Source organism: Brachyistius frenatus, unplaced genomic scaffold (assembly GCF_029030835.1).
Source record: "Brachyistius frenatus isolate BFR_SWC_R1_liver_20210118 unplaced genomic scaffold, ASM2903083v1 Contig_47, whole genome shotgun sequence".
In the NCBI taxonomy this organism is placed as follows: Eukaryota; Metazoa; Chordata; class Actinopteri; family Embiotocidae; genus Brachyistius; species Brachyistius frenatus.
Window position 1 is genome coordinate 627,090 of NW_027210646.1, and position 16,719 is coordinate 643,808.

Consider the following 16,719-nt stretch of genomic DNA (forward strand, 5'->3'; position numbering starts at 1 on the left):
GTCACACGGGCAAATGGTCAGAGATGCTTCAGTTGAAAGTTATACAACATTAATTAGGCCTAATAAAAAATTCAGGAGATGAGGAGGCCCGCACAAAGGCCACGTGCTTTCTTTAAATCTCTTTAAGTCGTCACTCCAACACTCCTGAGGCATCTTCTGCAGGCCCGAGACCAGGAACAGGACAAAGAGAGTTCTCAACCATTTGTCTTCAAGCTTGGCACAAGGTGCCTCCGCCACATTACTCTAAACACTGTCCTCTCAATGGAATAAAATAAATTCTCGTGCTCTCTCTAATGGTCACATCGAACATTGACCACGGGAGGTAAGTCTAACAAAATTAGTATGCAAAAGACCTGCCCTCGCGAGGCCTATAATTTCCTTGCAAATGATTTCCGTATTTGAGGATGAAACGAAAAAAAAAAGAGAAAAAAAAAAAGAGACAATGGCATTTTGAGCGTGCATGCGTGTGCAGCCTCCCAATAGAAGATGCATTTAAATAACTTAACCCGCGACAGCAGGTGGGATTGGATGAAATAAGGTAAAAATGCAGAGTGGAAAGATCCGACACTCTGCGTCTTTGATATTTAGTTGATAGGCTCTGGCATGACGCCCCGACGGTGTGAGCTGAGGACAAAAACAAGTGCCTCAGAGACCGTCAGCTATAAGAAAGCCATGCATTTGCTCTTTAGCCTACATTATGTGCAGCGGGCAGGCTGGTTGCGGCATGCTGTGACATCTTTTTCATGAGTTAACTTAATTAAACGTATATCCGCCTGATATTGTTTTGCCCAGACAGACCTTTAACTTTGAAATAAAGCTCTGTCACAGCCCGCTACTTTAGGGGGAAAAGTTCCACTTTGTATATACAATAATGCTAATAAGTATAATTCTTAAAACTAACTTTAATGAAGTATATCGTCGTTTTTCTGAGCTGCACAGGCCTGTAAGACTTCATGCAAAAAGCTGCATTTATTCAAACCGCGAGTCTATGAATGTTAATTGCACCGTTTCCGAATCATAAATACTAACATAAATCACCGGACTATACAATATTATGCTCTACTTTTTATGTCCCCTACGTGGTCTGCAGGAGTACATCCCCATCACTATAAATCACATCCCTGCAGCTTGCAGGACTGTTGCAGGGACCGAGCACTGCCAGCGCACTCTGCACAGTTTAGAGACCATTTCATGGTATTAATTTTAATGTACATAAAAGATGGAGCTGTTCTTCCCATGTTCGATGTCCATTTAGTAGTCAATTATGATTTATAATGTACATCACGTTATATTAAAATTCGGCCTGGGTAATTGCAATTTCTGCAATAAGTCATTAGAATAAAGAATGGCAGAGGTTCGTTAGAACTGTAATAAAACATGAATTATTAGTATTAGTATTTATTATTATTATTGCTGGGTTTTAAAATAAAAATGATTTTAGGATTAGGAATTGCTGTTTGACTTTTTGATATGGAAGTTTTTGACAAGCAGTCCAAATATTTAGCAAGTGTTAAACGTGTAGACACTGACTGTGACGGCACAACATTTGTTGGGAAATCTCAAACCTTCTGAAAAATTATTTTACACCTTAAAAAATACAAATTCATTTGTTAAATTCCAACGTTTTTTTTTTTTTTTTTTTTTCCGTTTAGCTCCCTGAATTTGATCTTAAAAATGAAATACATTAAATGAGGTTTAAGTCAAATTTCAATCTTTTAAAATTAATTTAGGATGATGGTTTATTAATGCCTCATAGAATTAAAGCGTTAACACACATCAAATTAACAAGAACCGAAAAACAAACAAACAAAAAATCCCAGCCTTTAACATTGTAAAGACTGAGTTTATATTATGAGAAACAAAACTGTGCAAACGCATCAATTCAACGAACTCTTGTATTTTTTTTTTGAAATAACTAGACATTCACTTTTAATGTCGAAAAAACTTAGAAAAGGAGAAGAAAAAAAAAACGATTTTAAAGATGTCACCAATACAGCATCAATATTAAATCTGTGGCCAAAACATGACACACACACAAAAAAAATTCAAAACACTGGAGGGTACAAGGAAAGAAATTCCCTCAACCAGACTCCATGTAAGTTTGTCTGTTTTCAGTCCTGATGCATTCAGTAGAGAGGAGTGGGCGCCTCAGCCCTCCAGTGTGCACGTCTCTCTATGTGTCTGTGTCATAACCTCCATCAGGGTTTCATATTTCCCTCTTCCCTCATCTGTCCCAGCATGGTAGCCTTAATATGCATGTCTCCGTACCGACACGCTCTGACTAAATGGCCACATTTGCACATCTTTTTTGCAGCCTCTGTCCAATCCCCTCGCTCCGTTAATGTGAGTTAATTTCTTCCTCCAAAATGATACTTTGGCAAATCATTCTTACAAAGTGCTACATCATTTATTGTGAGGACTTCGGTGAACTTCTTTGAAAAATTAATGCCTTTAATTTTGGTTGATGGCAACATCAGTGCAGCTCTGTAAATTGCACTTTAATGAGATTTTGCTACAGGGGATAATCTGCAACTGACAGAAAAAACATCTTGAAAACATCTGTAGACCTATGATTTCACTCTGACGATCCTACCCCCTGTAAATCTCAGAGCTGAGGGATGAGCAGAAAAATGGTCACTTCATGAGTACAACTTTATGATCCAAACTGTTCAAAGTTAAATAATAAGAAGTAAACTCAGAGTCTGAATGAGTAAATAGGACGGGAAGCAGAAGGAGGACACGATCCTTCTGGAACGCATTTACAGGAACCTGAAGTGAAAATAATGCTCATTAACAACGTGTATCCTCTATAACACGCTTGAATAACCATAATTAACACGCACATCTTCACGCTTAAAATATCAGACATCCACTGTAGAAAATGGAAAAAAGTCATAAAAAGCAAACAAATTTACAGTCTGATGTTGAGATCAAAAGATTGTCCAGTCTGATCAAGACCAAGAACAGCCGGCCAGATTTTTACATCTGATGATAAAAAAAAAACGAGACAAATTCCATGCACATATTTAACATCTGATCATAAAAAAAAAACAAAAAAAAAACAGTGCTTCCAGCCTCGCAACCAATCAAAATTGAGGCCATGTGAAGCGTTGTGGTGTAGATTGTCTTCCTCGGAGTGTCTGGGCCAAGTCCCATGGCCCAGTAACTCTTCCAAGGAGACACATTTTGGACACCATCCAGCAAAAGTATAGACCAGATCATCTGCAGCCCGAGCTAAGCCAAAGTCTCCCAAATTAAAGCTGACACATTCAATCTCGTCAACATAGGTTTTTTTTTGTTTTTTTTTAACGTGTCTTTCTCACACTGTCACCTGATCTCTTTCCAGCAATGTGAGACTACGTTAATCTCATTTATTTTTAAAGGCAGTTTTTTTTCTCTCTCTCTCTCTCTCTCTCTCTCTCTCCTTCTTACTGCAGCTTTAAGCCCACTTCTCTCCATTGAATGGAGAGAAGAGTGGCACTGAGAATTACCAAGGTGAACCGTGAATGTCTCATTACTGTTTTACAGATGTGTCCAAAATTTCCGCCTGGTCTATATTTCCCTCATTCTCTCTTTATTTCACTGGTCTGTGTTTTGTCTGACTCTCGCTTGCTCTCGCTGTCATGGAAACAATACCTTGCCTGCGCTAATTACAGAGCAGACAGCAAACTGCAAGGTGGGATGCGGTGAGGGATGCTTGTTCTCCTTATTGAATGCAACACTGAATTGGAGGCCAGTGATGAGTGTCGCCCTGTTTGATTTAGTCCCGCTTTTTGAAATTCCTGACGTTTATTGGCCCGTCCTTATTCAATCCGTAAAAAGCATAATGCTTTCCATGTGCGGCTTCACAATCCTGCAGGGGAGGAAGACATGTTTCCAAATGTTTCATGATGAGAGTTTGTCTCCTATGAAAGTGGTTCCTTCACTCAGTTACCCCATCTGCCTTTGATACCAAACATCATTACAAATATTGGAGTGTACACCCGGCATTGGCAATTTGAGAAAAGAAAAACCGGCTGAGGACAGATTTTAGAGTTAAAAAAAAAAAAAAAAGAAAAAAGAAAGTGTAAAGTGTTGAGTTCAAAGTCTGAGTGGGAATGTGGTAGAGCGACCATGCCTTTCACTTCTATTTCCACCAACTTATTTTTTTTCCCCCAGAGTGACACAATTAAATCAGCTCCAGTGATTGGTGCTGTGGTCACTGCCAAGTTGGGATCACGCTCCCAGCACGGTTCTGGGTCTTCCGCGGTTTGAGCAGACAACTCTTGTCTGGTCGGTGGCCGAGCTGCGCTGTCGGGATGGCAGCACCTGTCAGAGCCAGGCGCATCATGCCAGCATCTCACTAGGAGCTCCTGAGCCCAAAAAGAAATGACGGCCTCGTGCTGCATAAATGTGGCATCTCCCATCTCCGCAAAACGCTTCAACCAGAGAGCTCAGCCACGGAGAGCGCCGTGGAAACGCAGTACGGTGTGTGTTTGTGTGTGATTGCATGCCCGGGTTGTGTGTGCTGGTCTTGGTCTCTTGCTCTCCCTCTCTGTCTCTCTCCATCTCTCGCATGATTTCCCTGACTTGGGCTCCCCAGGGGTTAGTCATCTTGGTCATCAGCTCCACTTGCAGGTCAATTGTAGCAGCAAGTGGTCGGCCAAACAATGCAGAAAAAAAAGAAGGGGGAAAGAAAAAAACACCACCGTGCTCGCATCACCAGCGCATGACAAGATCAGACCAGAAAGCTGGCAATAAACAAGCCAATGAGAGGTGTGAGAGATTTGCTGAAGCACATGAAATGGATGAGGAGAATGTGTTAAAGAAATGAGAAACAGAAACCCACGATACATATTTGCATCAAGCGTGCCTCTATGAATCTTTGAGCGACTGTGGCAGGCTTTTTATTTTTTTTTTTTTTCTAGTTTCTCTATAGCTGGTCTTCAGTAGGGGAAACAGTCCTGGCAGGGCAAATTAACTGGAGAGCCTTTGCACACAGGCCCCATAGACTAATGAAGAGGCCCAGAGGATATTTGCAGGGTCACACAAAGGAGCTGCTATAGATGCTGCATGAAAATTGGGCATTAAGCAGGATGCCATGAGTTGTCTCGAACTACTGCGGGCCTCGCTTCCAGGGAATCATCACTGAAAGAGAATTTCCATACTATTTTTTATTTATTACTTCTTTTTTTTTTTCCCAAAAAAATGAGATGATTATTCAAAGAAGATCTGCATGTTTAGTGGAGAAACTGTCGTCATTTCTCTTACCCTGCAGACCCACAAAAAGAAAAATTAACATTCATTCAGGGCCACAGGACTTTTATTGGCTCCATATGCAGGCTGCAAACCCACAGGAAATTTCAATTTGAAGCCACTTAACTTCAACACTATTGCAGTCGCCTCCAACAATGAGGCATTTAGGTTTTTAAGTATTAAGAGTGAATCCCAGAATGCCAGTGTCAGACACTGTACACCAGTCAAGGGCAGCGGCCACGAGGCATCGCTGTGAACGCTGGCATCCACTGATGTTTTACCACACTGCTAGTTATACAGGGGTTCCAGCTGTTTGCCCAACATGAGGTCAAATGAAATTTATTACACTGACCATACATTTACTCCCAGGTTCCACGACTTATTGTGATTCAGAAGCCTGTGGTGCAATATTACAGCAATTGAGTTACTGCATATGAGAATTATAATAATATTTTAATCCTTTTCATTTTTTTTCACCCAATTATGATTTACTAATGTCATATGTAGCTGTATATCATCAGAGCTAAAATATTCTCTGCAGTTTAACCTTAGTTTTTATCACAGATGTGCTGTGTGGCTGTTTTCCAGAGGAGATATTGTTCGCTACTTCATCAGATTTTTGGTCTCTGTTTTTTTTTTTTTTTTTTTTTTCCCCAAGCTGAAAAGATGCTGCAATTACAGAATCTTAACTATCCGTTTACTTGATGAATTCTATTCCACTCTGTTGTTTGATAAATAAGGAAATAACGTCAAAGCTTTCTCCTCGTATAGTAATTAAAGTGAAAAATACTGTCACAATGTAAATCCTTAATTGGACTCCCAGAGAGATATTGAAAATTTATCTTTAATAATAGGTGATGACTGGGGACAGAAAAACAAAGCGTGTTGAATTTGTCTTTGGAAGTTCAATTTATCACAGCGTAGAAAGCAACCAATTTAGCAAAGCTCATTCAGTGAGGCACCGAGCTCAGGTAATGCACTTTTAATCATCTCACTTCAGCATCTCGGTACAACAATAAAATGAAAAGAAGTCTCACACTCTGGGAGGATAATGTTTCTCTCGGTGTTGCAAAGTCTTCTATTTTAATGGGAAACAATTAATAAAGAGTCGGTGAGAGGTCTGCCATTCTGGGCTGTGTTTGTGACACTTGTGCCATGTGCTGTGCAGCTAAGAATTCTGGCACATTGTCATCTGCATACTGTAAATACCTCCAGTAAGATGTGTGTCAGCCATCCCACAAACTGTGTGTTAAAGCATCTTGGCAGCACCTCATAATGGGGGTCAATCAAATCACGTGTGAATTGACCTCACGTTCAGCTGCTCAGACAATTTAGAGGAGCGCGCTTGATAAAACAATCTCACATCAAAGATAAAAGTTTGCTGGTGTTTACTATTCTCTCATTAACAACGCTCCCAGCCATCTGTGAAGTGCCGCAAACACACCTGCTTCACCCTGGGCTTGTAATGGCTTTTCTCAATGTGCGTGTGGGTCTCCGACTATCTCAAGGAGGGGGGTGGGTGGGTGGGGGGGCTGTTATAGACCTGTCACTCCGGGATCATCAAGCAGACGCACAGCACCTTGTACTCCACTCGCATAATTATGGATATTGTAAAGCATTCAAAATGATCAATTTAGCCGGCTCTGTCACCGGAGGAGTTATTAAGCCACTTTGTGTTGATTTCAATGTTCATGATGTGGCGTATTAAAGTGCTCCCAACTGCGTGAATTTAGAAGTCTGTTGCAGAACGTGGACTTGTGCAGCTCGAGGCAAGTGTATTTGTTGGTGGAGTTATTTTCGCAAATTTAGCAAATATCCATTTTGTTCAGGTTGAGACCAAAATCAAGCTGACATGCTGAAAAAGGTCACAATAATCAGGTTGTTCAGCTCCTATCGGAATGGATTTATGTAATGAAGAAAAGATGATGCAATTACAATTAAAGTAATGTGGAATATCAGAAAAGACATCCCTGCATTATTACCAGCAGATTGTGTCGCTCTCATAGGGTGTAAACTGCAGAGCCTCATTTTGTCTTATATTCGAGGTACGCCATATCATATCGTTAAGAATATCATTATAATTGTTCATATTCTTTTAAAAATGACGTAACAATGATGTTAATATTCCATGTTGTTGACCGTTATGCAGCGTAACAGTATGACGCCATTAGGTGTGATTTATGAGCAGCAGCAAACATGACTGAAAATGGTTGTATTTCATACAGAATCTGAATCTCACCGAGCTTCTGTGGTTTTTTTTTTTAAAGAATTGAGAAAAAATTTATGTTTAGTTTTGCTTTATATTTCCTTTTGCCTTTATGCGGACATAAAACTAAAACACATATTTTGTTGCAATTGTATGTTCTGGAGATTAATGATGAAGTATTTTTCAGTACTTTGTCATATTGTCAGGATTATTGTTATTGCAGGAAGTCTCTGAAATCTCGTGGTGTTATTTTAGGGCCATATCACCCACCCCTAATCAGAATTCCTAATAATCTCACACCTTTGAAGTCTGACGTTTAAACCGAAATGCCTGACGAAACAAGAAGCAGTGAAGCACATCAGGTGCTGAGATGAATGAACTCCAGCAAATGAACTTTAGCAAGACCCCTTTGGATCCTTTGAACTTGCCACAGGGTCTGTTTCTGGTCTGTCAGGGGCGGGTGCGGTGGTGGTGTTGTGGTCACTCTGTGGTATGGTCATCAGGCTCTGGCCCCTTCACTCCTCTGTGCCAATGTATCTGTTTCCAAATGGGACTGAGACGGGCCTCAGATGTACCCTGCTGAGGTCCTCTGAAACCAGAGACCCTTGAAGTGGACGTCTGCCTGTGTCCAGTCTGGTCCCAGAAACCCTTTCAGATCCAGGGACTCCAAATGTGGCGTGCTGCATGGAGACACTTTGGACACAGCCTGGTCGCTAGGGTGCATCCCTGCCCCCAACGCCTCGGCCCTTGACACACCACCACCACCACCACCTCTACCACGCTAACCACCAGCAGCCCCTTGCAGACCACGGAGCAGACCACCCTGGGCTGGTCAGCAACCCCTGCTTACACCTGCCATAAAACTTAAAAGCTACAGTCTCATCCCCCAGCTTTGAAGTGTTCAAAGCATAGCTTAGTGACCTTTGATGCGACTTTGGCTGCAACACATGTTTTGCACCCATGTATAAACGCAGGCCTCTCAGAAGACAAGGCGGGATTGTTTACCTACATGTGTGAAACGTAAGGGCCAATGCATGGCAGCCATGCATGGAGCCTCTATTCCCACCCGTCAAGTTCCCCATGGTGGGAAACAGACAAGTCGAACCGGACACTGCTTTAAGCTGACACAATCGAGCACCATGTGTTCAGCATTACTTCAAACCACTTTCTCTGTGCCCTCAAACTGTTCATCAGGCCTCAGTCTTTTACAGACAGATGGATGCAGCAGTTGGGCTTCTTCTCTTTGATAGTTTACTTCAGACTCAAAGGCAAAAAGTAACACTTTCTTCTGTATATTTTCAGTTACTAACCGGAATGTGTCTGTACCGAGAGCTGTCTCTGGGCAACAATTGATTTTTCAGACTCAGACTCCATCTTTTTGAACTGATTTTTCCGTCTTATATTTTCTGTTTGAAATACCAATTTCACCAACTTTGCAGTGCTTTTTATTTTGGTTCTTGTATGACTGCTTGTCATGAGACGATATTTAACGGTGATGTAGTCATACCACACTGTAAAAAAAAACAACCTGTTACTCTTAAAAGTACATTAAAAATGTCACTTACAAATATGTCAGTATTATTTGCAACATGTACTCCCAAAATATCAACAGCATAAGTGTCCCTTGCAGAAAAATGCCCCTGCGAGAGTTATTTTTACAGTATTTTACACTTGTAGCTGATTTTGGTGACACTTATTTTAAAACTTTTATGTACAGTTTGTAAAGTAACCAATTACTATAGCTGTCAAATTAATGTAGTGAAGTAAAAACTGTATTTCCCTTTGAATTCTAGTTTATAAAATGGCATGACATGGAAAAACTTGCATACTGGGACTCAAATTTGTACTCAAGCACAGTACTTTAGTAAATGTACTTAGTTACATTCTACTGTTTAACAACATTTTATAAAAAAAAATTGCTGGAACATTTGGTAACAGCTGGAAACCTTGTCTAATATTAGCACTTAATAAAACAATGTTTTAATTATCGCCACTGTTACTTTACGTACTGCATTATATTAAGGCACTGTTACAAGTACTTGTACTTACATATTTTCCTTCAACTTTATACTTCTACATCCCTTTATTTTAGGAGAAATACTACTTTTAACTTGTCGTATGCACAGGAAGGTCCTAGTTACTTTACAGATTTACAAAAGGTTGTACATTAAACACGTTAGGCGTATAACATATAATGTAAAACTGTTGCAAAATCAGTAGCTCCACCCACATCAGACACAATATTAAAATGATCCTTGTACATACATGAAAATAATCACATAAAGCTCTGAAGGCACATGCTGTGTAAATTGTGCTGCTGCTACTCAGGCTCTTTTGTAACTGAGTATTTTCACCCTTTTGTATTGCTGTTTTTCCTGAAGTAAATAAAATAGTGGTGGAGCGTTGCTCCTACTTTTATGTATATCATTTTCAGGTTTGGCACCAGGCTGGAAATGCATATAAATTATATCAAATTGTATTCTTTTCTTCTGTGGAGTGCAGTAGGCTCTGTTCCGCTGAGTTCCAATAATATATACGAGGGGTTTTTTTTGGTCTAAAGTGTGATGAGTTATTGGTGTCTGCTGGCATCTTAAACTCGCCCACAGTTACAACTCTAATCGTGTTTACTGTGCACATGTCAAGGATTATGTTTTACCCTCTGCCTCGTCCACCCTCACACATATCGTTGCACCATTTACTGTACATTATAAATAGCTAGCTGTTTTACAAGGCATTTAATATTTGACAGAACAGTAAGCTCATAATTACACAAGACCATTGCTGTGTATAAATGTCAAACAAACCAGGCTGATATATGGCCGGCCATGGGGTTTACATGCTTCACATGCTAGTGTCTGAATGACAAGGCTCAAGATGATGTAATAATAACACAAGAGGCTGTGCACCGTCACAGTATGCACACAGAGTTAAAATAGCATACGCTTGAGTCTGGAATAACCTGCTAGCAAAACATAGGGTCCCCTTCATTTGCACAATGTGTGCGAGACCTGCTGTGTGTAGTGTAAGTGCACCATCAATGGAGCTCAGTTACAGTTCAACTAGAGCACGTAGTAAACATAATCAGGCAGCAGTGCTTTTTTGATTTTTCTATCTTTTTTTTTTTTTTTTTTTTTTTCCTCATTCAGTGGCTGAACTAATCAGAGAGCTGGTTGTGTTGATGTCAGTCATGCCCCTGCTCAGTGGAGCCAGAGGAGCTGGCCCTCTGCTAACTATAGACTGAGAAATCCTGAGCGCGTTTCTTTTGGCCTGAGGGCGGCTGCGCGGCCCACACAAATGTTGAAGAGGATGAAACGGCCCGACTGTGCGGTGTCTGCACTGTGACCCGTGGAATGTGCCTTCAAAGAGGATTCTGAGGCTGCGTGAATTTCTCAGAGGATTTCAGTCCCATGGCACCATGTTAAACCAGCGCATACCCTACAATTTGTAGTAGGCATGGATAGTGTACTATAGAATGCCATACTTGTTGTGTGCTGCTTTTTATTACTTTTTTTTTTTTTTTTTTTTGCGCAAGAAGCCAGTTGCATGAATCCAAACTCGTCTTCCGAACTTCCACACTGTTGGTCCCGTACCTGCAAAATAACAGCCATTTCAACTATTTGTTTTTAGAAAAGGTTTCACACAGATGATGCACAATGACCCGCAGTGGAAGCCAAAGCAACACGACCAACTCAAAAAACATATTGCTCCTCGGGCCAAAATGCCTGGAGCATACAGTACAACGCATGAGACAGCGATGCCATAACATTAAAACAGTATGAGCCAGGAGCTGTCAAGTGTGGCTGTCAACACCTCTATTTCAGCAGACATGACAGGCCCTTTAAACCTTGATGGGTATAAATCAGGAGGCCATTTTGAAACAACAGGGTCATATTCAATCCTCGTTGAAAGTGTGTGTCCACATAAACCCTGCCAGCATGGGATTCCCCGGAGGGCATGCACTGGCCTCCCCTTCCCTCCTCCGCCCGACAACACGTTTAATATCCAATCCCACTAATCGTATGCAATAATACCTCATTGCTTTTAATTAAGCTGTTTGTCCTTTGAACTAATTTCAGCTGTTTGTACCTTGATGAATTTGTTTTCAGTTGGAGCCTGTATCTACAAAAATACGAGTTATGACCAGAAAAAGAAGGACTTTTATTTTATGTTGTGGTTAGAAAATGTCAGCATCAAAATTTTGACTAATTTGATTTGCTGTTAAAAGTGACTCGGCTTGAAATGGACAGAGAAGTTTCAGAAACCTTCCTGAACTGTTTTTTTTGTAGTTCTCTGATCGAAATCAATCTGACATGTTGGTTTTTGTTATTAATTGCTTAAATATTAAGTAAGAATAAGTCATAACGTAGCCTCAAGTCGACTAAAATATGACATCCTACATAAAACTAGATCCTTTGTGTCTGTGCCAGGCTAAACAAGTGAGCCAGCTGTTTTCTGCTTATTAAAAGGTGAGTAAACTGACTTTAAGTGGGTTTATCCATCCACTCCATCCCTAGTTAGGAGGGGAAATCAAGCACAACAACAAAACTTCCGTTCTTTCTCTAAATCTTCCGACCCTCTTTCAGAAATTTCCAGCCCCTTCATTCCTTTCACTCCAATGGGACTCTACGGAGAGCCTTTGTGCGCCGCAGATCAGGCTGTGTCCACTACTCCCACTCTTTTCAATAGAGTGTAAGAGGACTGCTAAGGGCTGGAACGACAGTGTTACCCATGCAAGCAGAACATCCCTCTCTTTTTGTGCAGTGGCTTGGTGAGGGGGCACTGGGAAGGATGCGGTCAGTCTGCTCCGCGATAATAGAGGGCTGGGCAGCTGCCTTTGGCCCAACAAAGGGACTAGTCTCCTGTTAGTCCTGTTTATTTTAGTGGGTTTTTTCTTCACCGCCTGCATGTCAGGGTACCTGAAAGGGCGTATGGATCAAATGTGCATAGGCCTTACAATTGAGACATTTCAGCCATCAGCTTCCCGGTTCCTGTCCAGGTTTTTATAGGCAGGAAAAAAAATACAACTGTCGGAAGTTTAACATGACTTTATTTCTATTCCAGGTGTGCCGCGGCTATTTTCAAACCGCTCAGCTTGAATATATAAAATTAATAATATATCTTTCTGGCTTATATGAAATAACAATGAGCCATGAATGGCTGTCTCTTGTTCCTTTAATGTGTGATTATGGGGAGCAGAACATATGGCCATCATAGTGTGTGACTGTTCTCAGATTTTTTTTTTTTTTTTTTTCTTCAGATTAATGATGGGTGAAGGAAATGACTCTTTCACTTTTAAAGCATTAATATTCGCTACAAAAATATAGTTGATTTATACGTGTAGACATAATCAATCTGTCACTTTGTTATTAAGAAACTCGGTTGTAAGGAAATTTTAAGGCTACTTGCAGTAACGGGCTGCAGAAAACGTGTCTCCAAAATCTTGCCAGCACCAAGTCAACGTCGTCTATCTTTTCTTCACGCAAAAAGCCTTCTTAGCCGAGCCTTTGATCCCTTTGATTTCCCCCCTTTTTCCTGCGCCAGATCTCTTACGAGCAAAGATTCTTTAGTTTTCCATAGAAACGCGTCCTTTCCACAGGGATATTGATGTTTTTTTCCTCGCAGGGGTTATGATATGGTGAATCAGAATTTCAAAGCCGGGGACAATGCTTGCATTCATGCTTGTTTTTTGTGCCTTTGTCGGGTTTTGTCTCCTTGTTCAAATCCTCATTTCTCAAATGAATACAAATATTTATTCTGTGAATGTCTGAGCTCCAGTCACTTCGGATGCTTTTCAACTATTAAAGTCTTTGTTGGAGCAGCAGGTTGCAACGCAGAGACGCTCCACGGACAGGTCTCGGTGTCCCTCGCATTCACGCTCAGATTTGACTTGATGCTCCTTTTAAGGCCACTTTTTATTCGGTTTAATGCCTCTCACTTCATGGCAACGTGTACAAATGTATTAGGAGACTAAGAAAGACACATTTCTACCGCAAATGTGCACTGGGTTATAGGATGTTTCCTTATAAAAAATAACTTACAAATACAAAAAGTTTCCTTTTGATAAAAACAAGAAATCTGCCGGCAATGTTCAATTTTGACTTTCTGATTTAGATTAGCACCCTGTTGTCAGCAAATATTAGCAAATGTTTCCCCCTGGAGATGGATCACAGATGCTTCCTCAAGGAATACTAAAGAGAGACTGACTTGGCCAGAGCTAAAAGTTTCAAATTCCTCCAGTTGGGGTATTAAATCGACACCCAGGCTTTTCTCAGCCTCTCCTCCCTTTCCTTTTCTGCGAGCTGACATGTCTGATAGACCACGCTTTCTCTCTGCATTGTCACCCTGTCATCTCAACAATGTACATCTTCGGGACACCAATTTTAGAGGCCTTTGATCTGCAGACCGAAAGGAACAAAGTTATGGAGAGATGATGATGATAGCGGACTTTTTTTTTTCTGCCCAAGTTTCAGTTTGAAAAAACAGAAAGACATAAAGAATACATTTCCAAGGACTCCTCCCACTGTCATCTTTCATAAAAAATAAGTCTAATAAATTGTAAAGGACATTTAAAGTTGAATATACTTTGAGCAAAGAAATATGTCATTAATGTGCTGCAAGATCCACAACATGTTTACAGTACGCTGACTATTGAGTGCAACAGCATGAGTTGTCGCTACTGTTTCCATATCTTTATCTTTTTAAGGAGTTATGACAGACTGTAACCTGTAATCACAGTTTCTACAAGCGAAAATAGAGTGAAATTGTTACTGCGAAAGTGTGGGACGTCGACAGTAACTCAATTTGCAGGGTTTTTTTTTTGTGCAGGCTAAATGGTAGGCATATGAAATTCCACACATTCCCTTTGTGCCCTTAAGGCCACCAGAGTCTACATTTCAGGTCTGCCATAAACATTAATTATGATATTCTGTAAGTCTCATGAGAGCTCTAACATTTGGCACAGTCAAGTGGATTTTCACCCTCTGATCTTCACCTCTGAGCAACGCAAAGGAGACCGAGAAGCAAATGCTGTAAAGGGTCCAGTAGCTCCTCTTTGGGGTAACACTCCTCACCACTCAGATGTGTTATAGAGATCCAGTGTATGTATTAGTTACAGTTTACTGGTGTCAAAATATTCCAAATTCACCTTTTGAAGGCTTCAATGGCTTCATGTGATGCTTTCAGCACATGGTCTGAGTTTGTTCGCAAAAAGTTGACTTATGACTCTGAGCGCTTATTAGAGCAGAAGTTGATTGCACCGGCAGAGTAATGAGCGCCAGTAGCTTTGGTACTTTTAAAGTTGGAAACATAGTTGTTGGATGTTTGTGTTTTATAGATATTTTCACCTTGGGCCGGTATGCAAATGTATCCTGTCATTCAGGGACTGTATATTATTATAAGCCTCATGATATTTAGGAAGGAGACGGTCCAGTGTGAAAATAAATGTGAAGAATGTGGCATTGAGTAAGAAAGTTTTTTTTTTTGTGTGTGTTTTTTCAGTCCAGCAATTTAATTTGGCAAAAGTTGGGTGAGCTTCATTCTTCTGGTGCAGCATCGTACTTCCATGTGTCACAAGTAGGGGCCTTGGCAATATATTGATATCACATTGATATCCTGCTAGGAGACGATCATCATAAATTTTGAATATGTGAAGATGTCATGCCTTTCTCTTGTTTTAAAGGCTTTATTAGAGTCAGGTTATGTACATTTCTGAACTCAACGGACTGTTCTATTATTTCACTTCGCCCACTTTATATCCACGTTACTGGTGATTATTTATCAAAAAATCTCATTGTGTAAATATTTTGTGAAAAGCACCGATAGTCATTTATTATTGCATATATTTGGTATACATATGTCCTTCATATTTGATTTTGCACAGCTGGAACCACAAAGATTCAAACTAACATCACAGGTGTGTAAAATATATTAGTTATATGTAAATATTAGCCCCCCCCCCCCCCCCCAAAAAAAGACCGTATAAATGTCAGTACCTGCAAGTACAGCAGTGTGATCATCATCATATAAAGTCACTGCTTTATGATAAAGAAAAGGGGTTCTGCTTTTCTCTGCTTTCCACGCTGCCACTCATGATAAATGAACACACTCCTGCTCCCCTATAGGCTGAGAGGGCAACGCCATCGTGTCCCTTCTGTCATAAACAGCAGCCGTTTACTGACTCCGTTAGTATTTCTATCGCTCCCAAGCAACTGTCCCGCAGTTCACTGAGTGCTGCTGAGAGCTACTGCAGCAAGTCTGGACGTAGAAATAAAGATAGTGTGAAAACTGACAACTAGAGTGTTACAACGTGTCAAAAGCCAGTTGGAAGGAGGGTCAGAACCGCTATGCTGTTAGTGGGTGGGGGTTGTTGAGAACTGCATGCGTCAAAATAAATGCTACACATATCTGCGTGCAAGTATTTCTCTTTTTGTCTGAGTTCATTTCAGGTAGCCTACATTTATTAGCCCACATTTCTAGATCCTGCATTGATTCTGTTGCAGTGTCAAGTCTAACCACTAATATATATATATTTTTTTAAAATACTGCATATATAGGCCTATATTTGGTATCAGGTTGATTGACAGACCCTACATGGACTGAATAAATAGAAGTTATTAATGCTTTCTGAAGCTCTTATATTAAATTTTTAGATGAAATTAAGGATTTTTTTTTTTGCATTCTAAATGAAAATATATATAAATAACCCCTTTATACTCTTTACATTCTGAAATCAGTGGTTGAAAATCACTGATTGTGCCTTTAAAATTAATGATATGCTTTGAAACAAAATCTTAATTCTAAAAGATTGGGGATTTTTTTTTAAATTTTTTAATAAAAATTCAAATCGAATCATTTGTGAGTAGTCACCTTTACCTGTGTGGAATTGTATGTAGGCCAGTGTTTGTTTACTGCTAACACATGAGAGAACAATGACAGAAACCTGGAGGAATCCCACCTCTGAGAGCTCCACTGACCCGTATGTCCATCCAGCAGAGATGTAGGTAGACCTATGCGATGCCATGAATGGTAACAAGTTTATCCCTCCTGCAATATGAAGCACGGGTGCCTCGACGCTTCACGGGGGTCCTTAGATGCGTTTTTAAACATGTTTACAGCAGACAGGAGCTAGAAATTAATCACCGTTGGTCTGTTCATACGTCTCCAGTGCATTTTACCATTATTTTTTTTATTTTTTAAAACGGTTTATGAACAATTTCTGCAAAGTTTCTCTGCTCACTGATTCTCCTCATCCTTTTCTAGTTCAAATTTTTTTTTTTGTG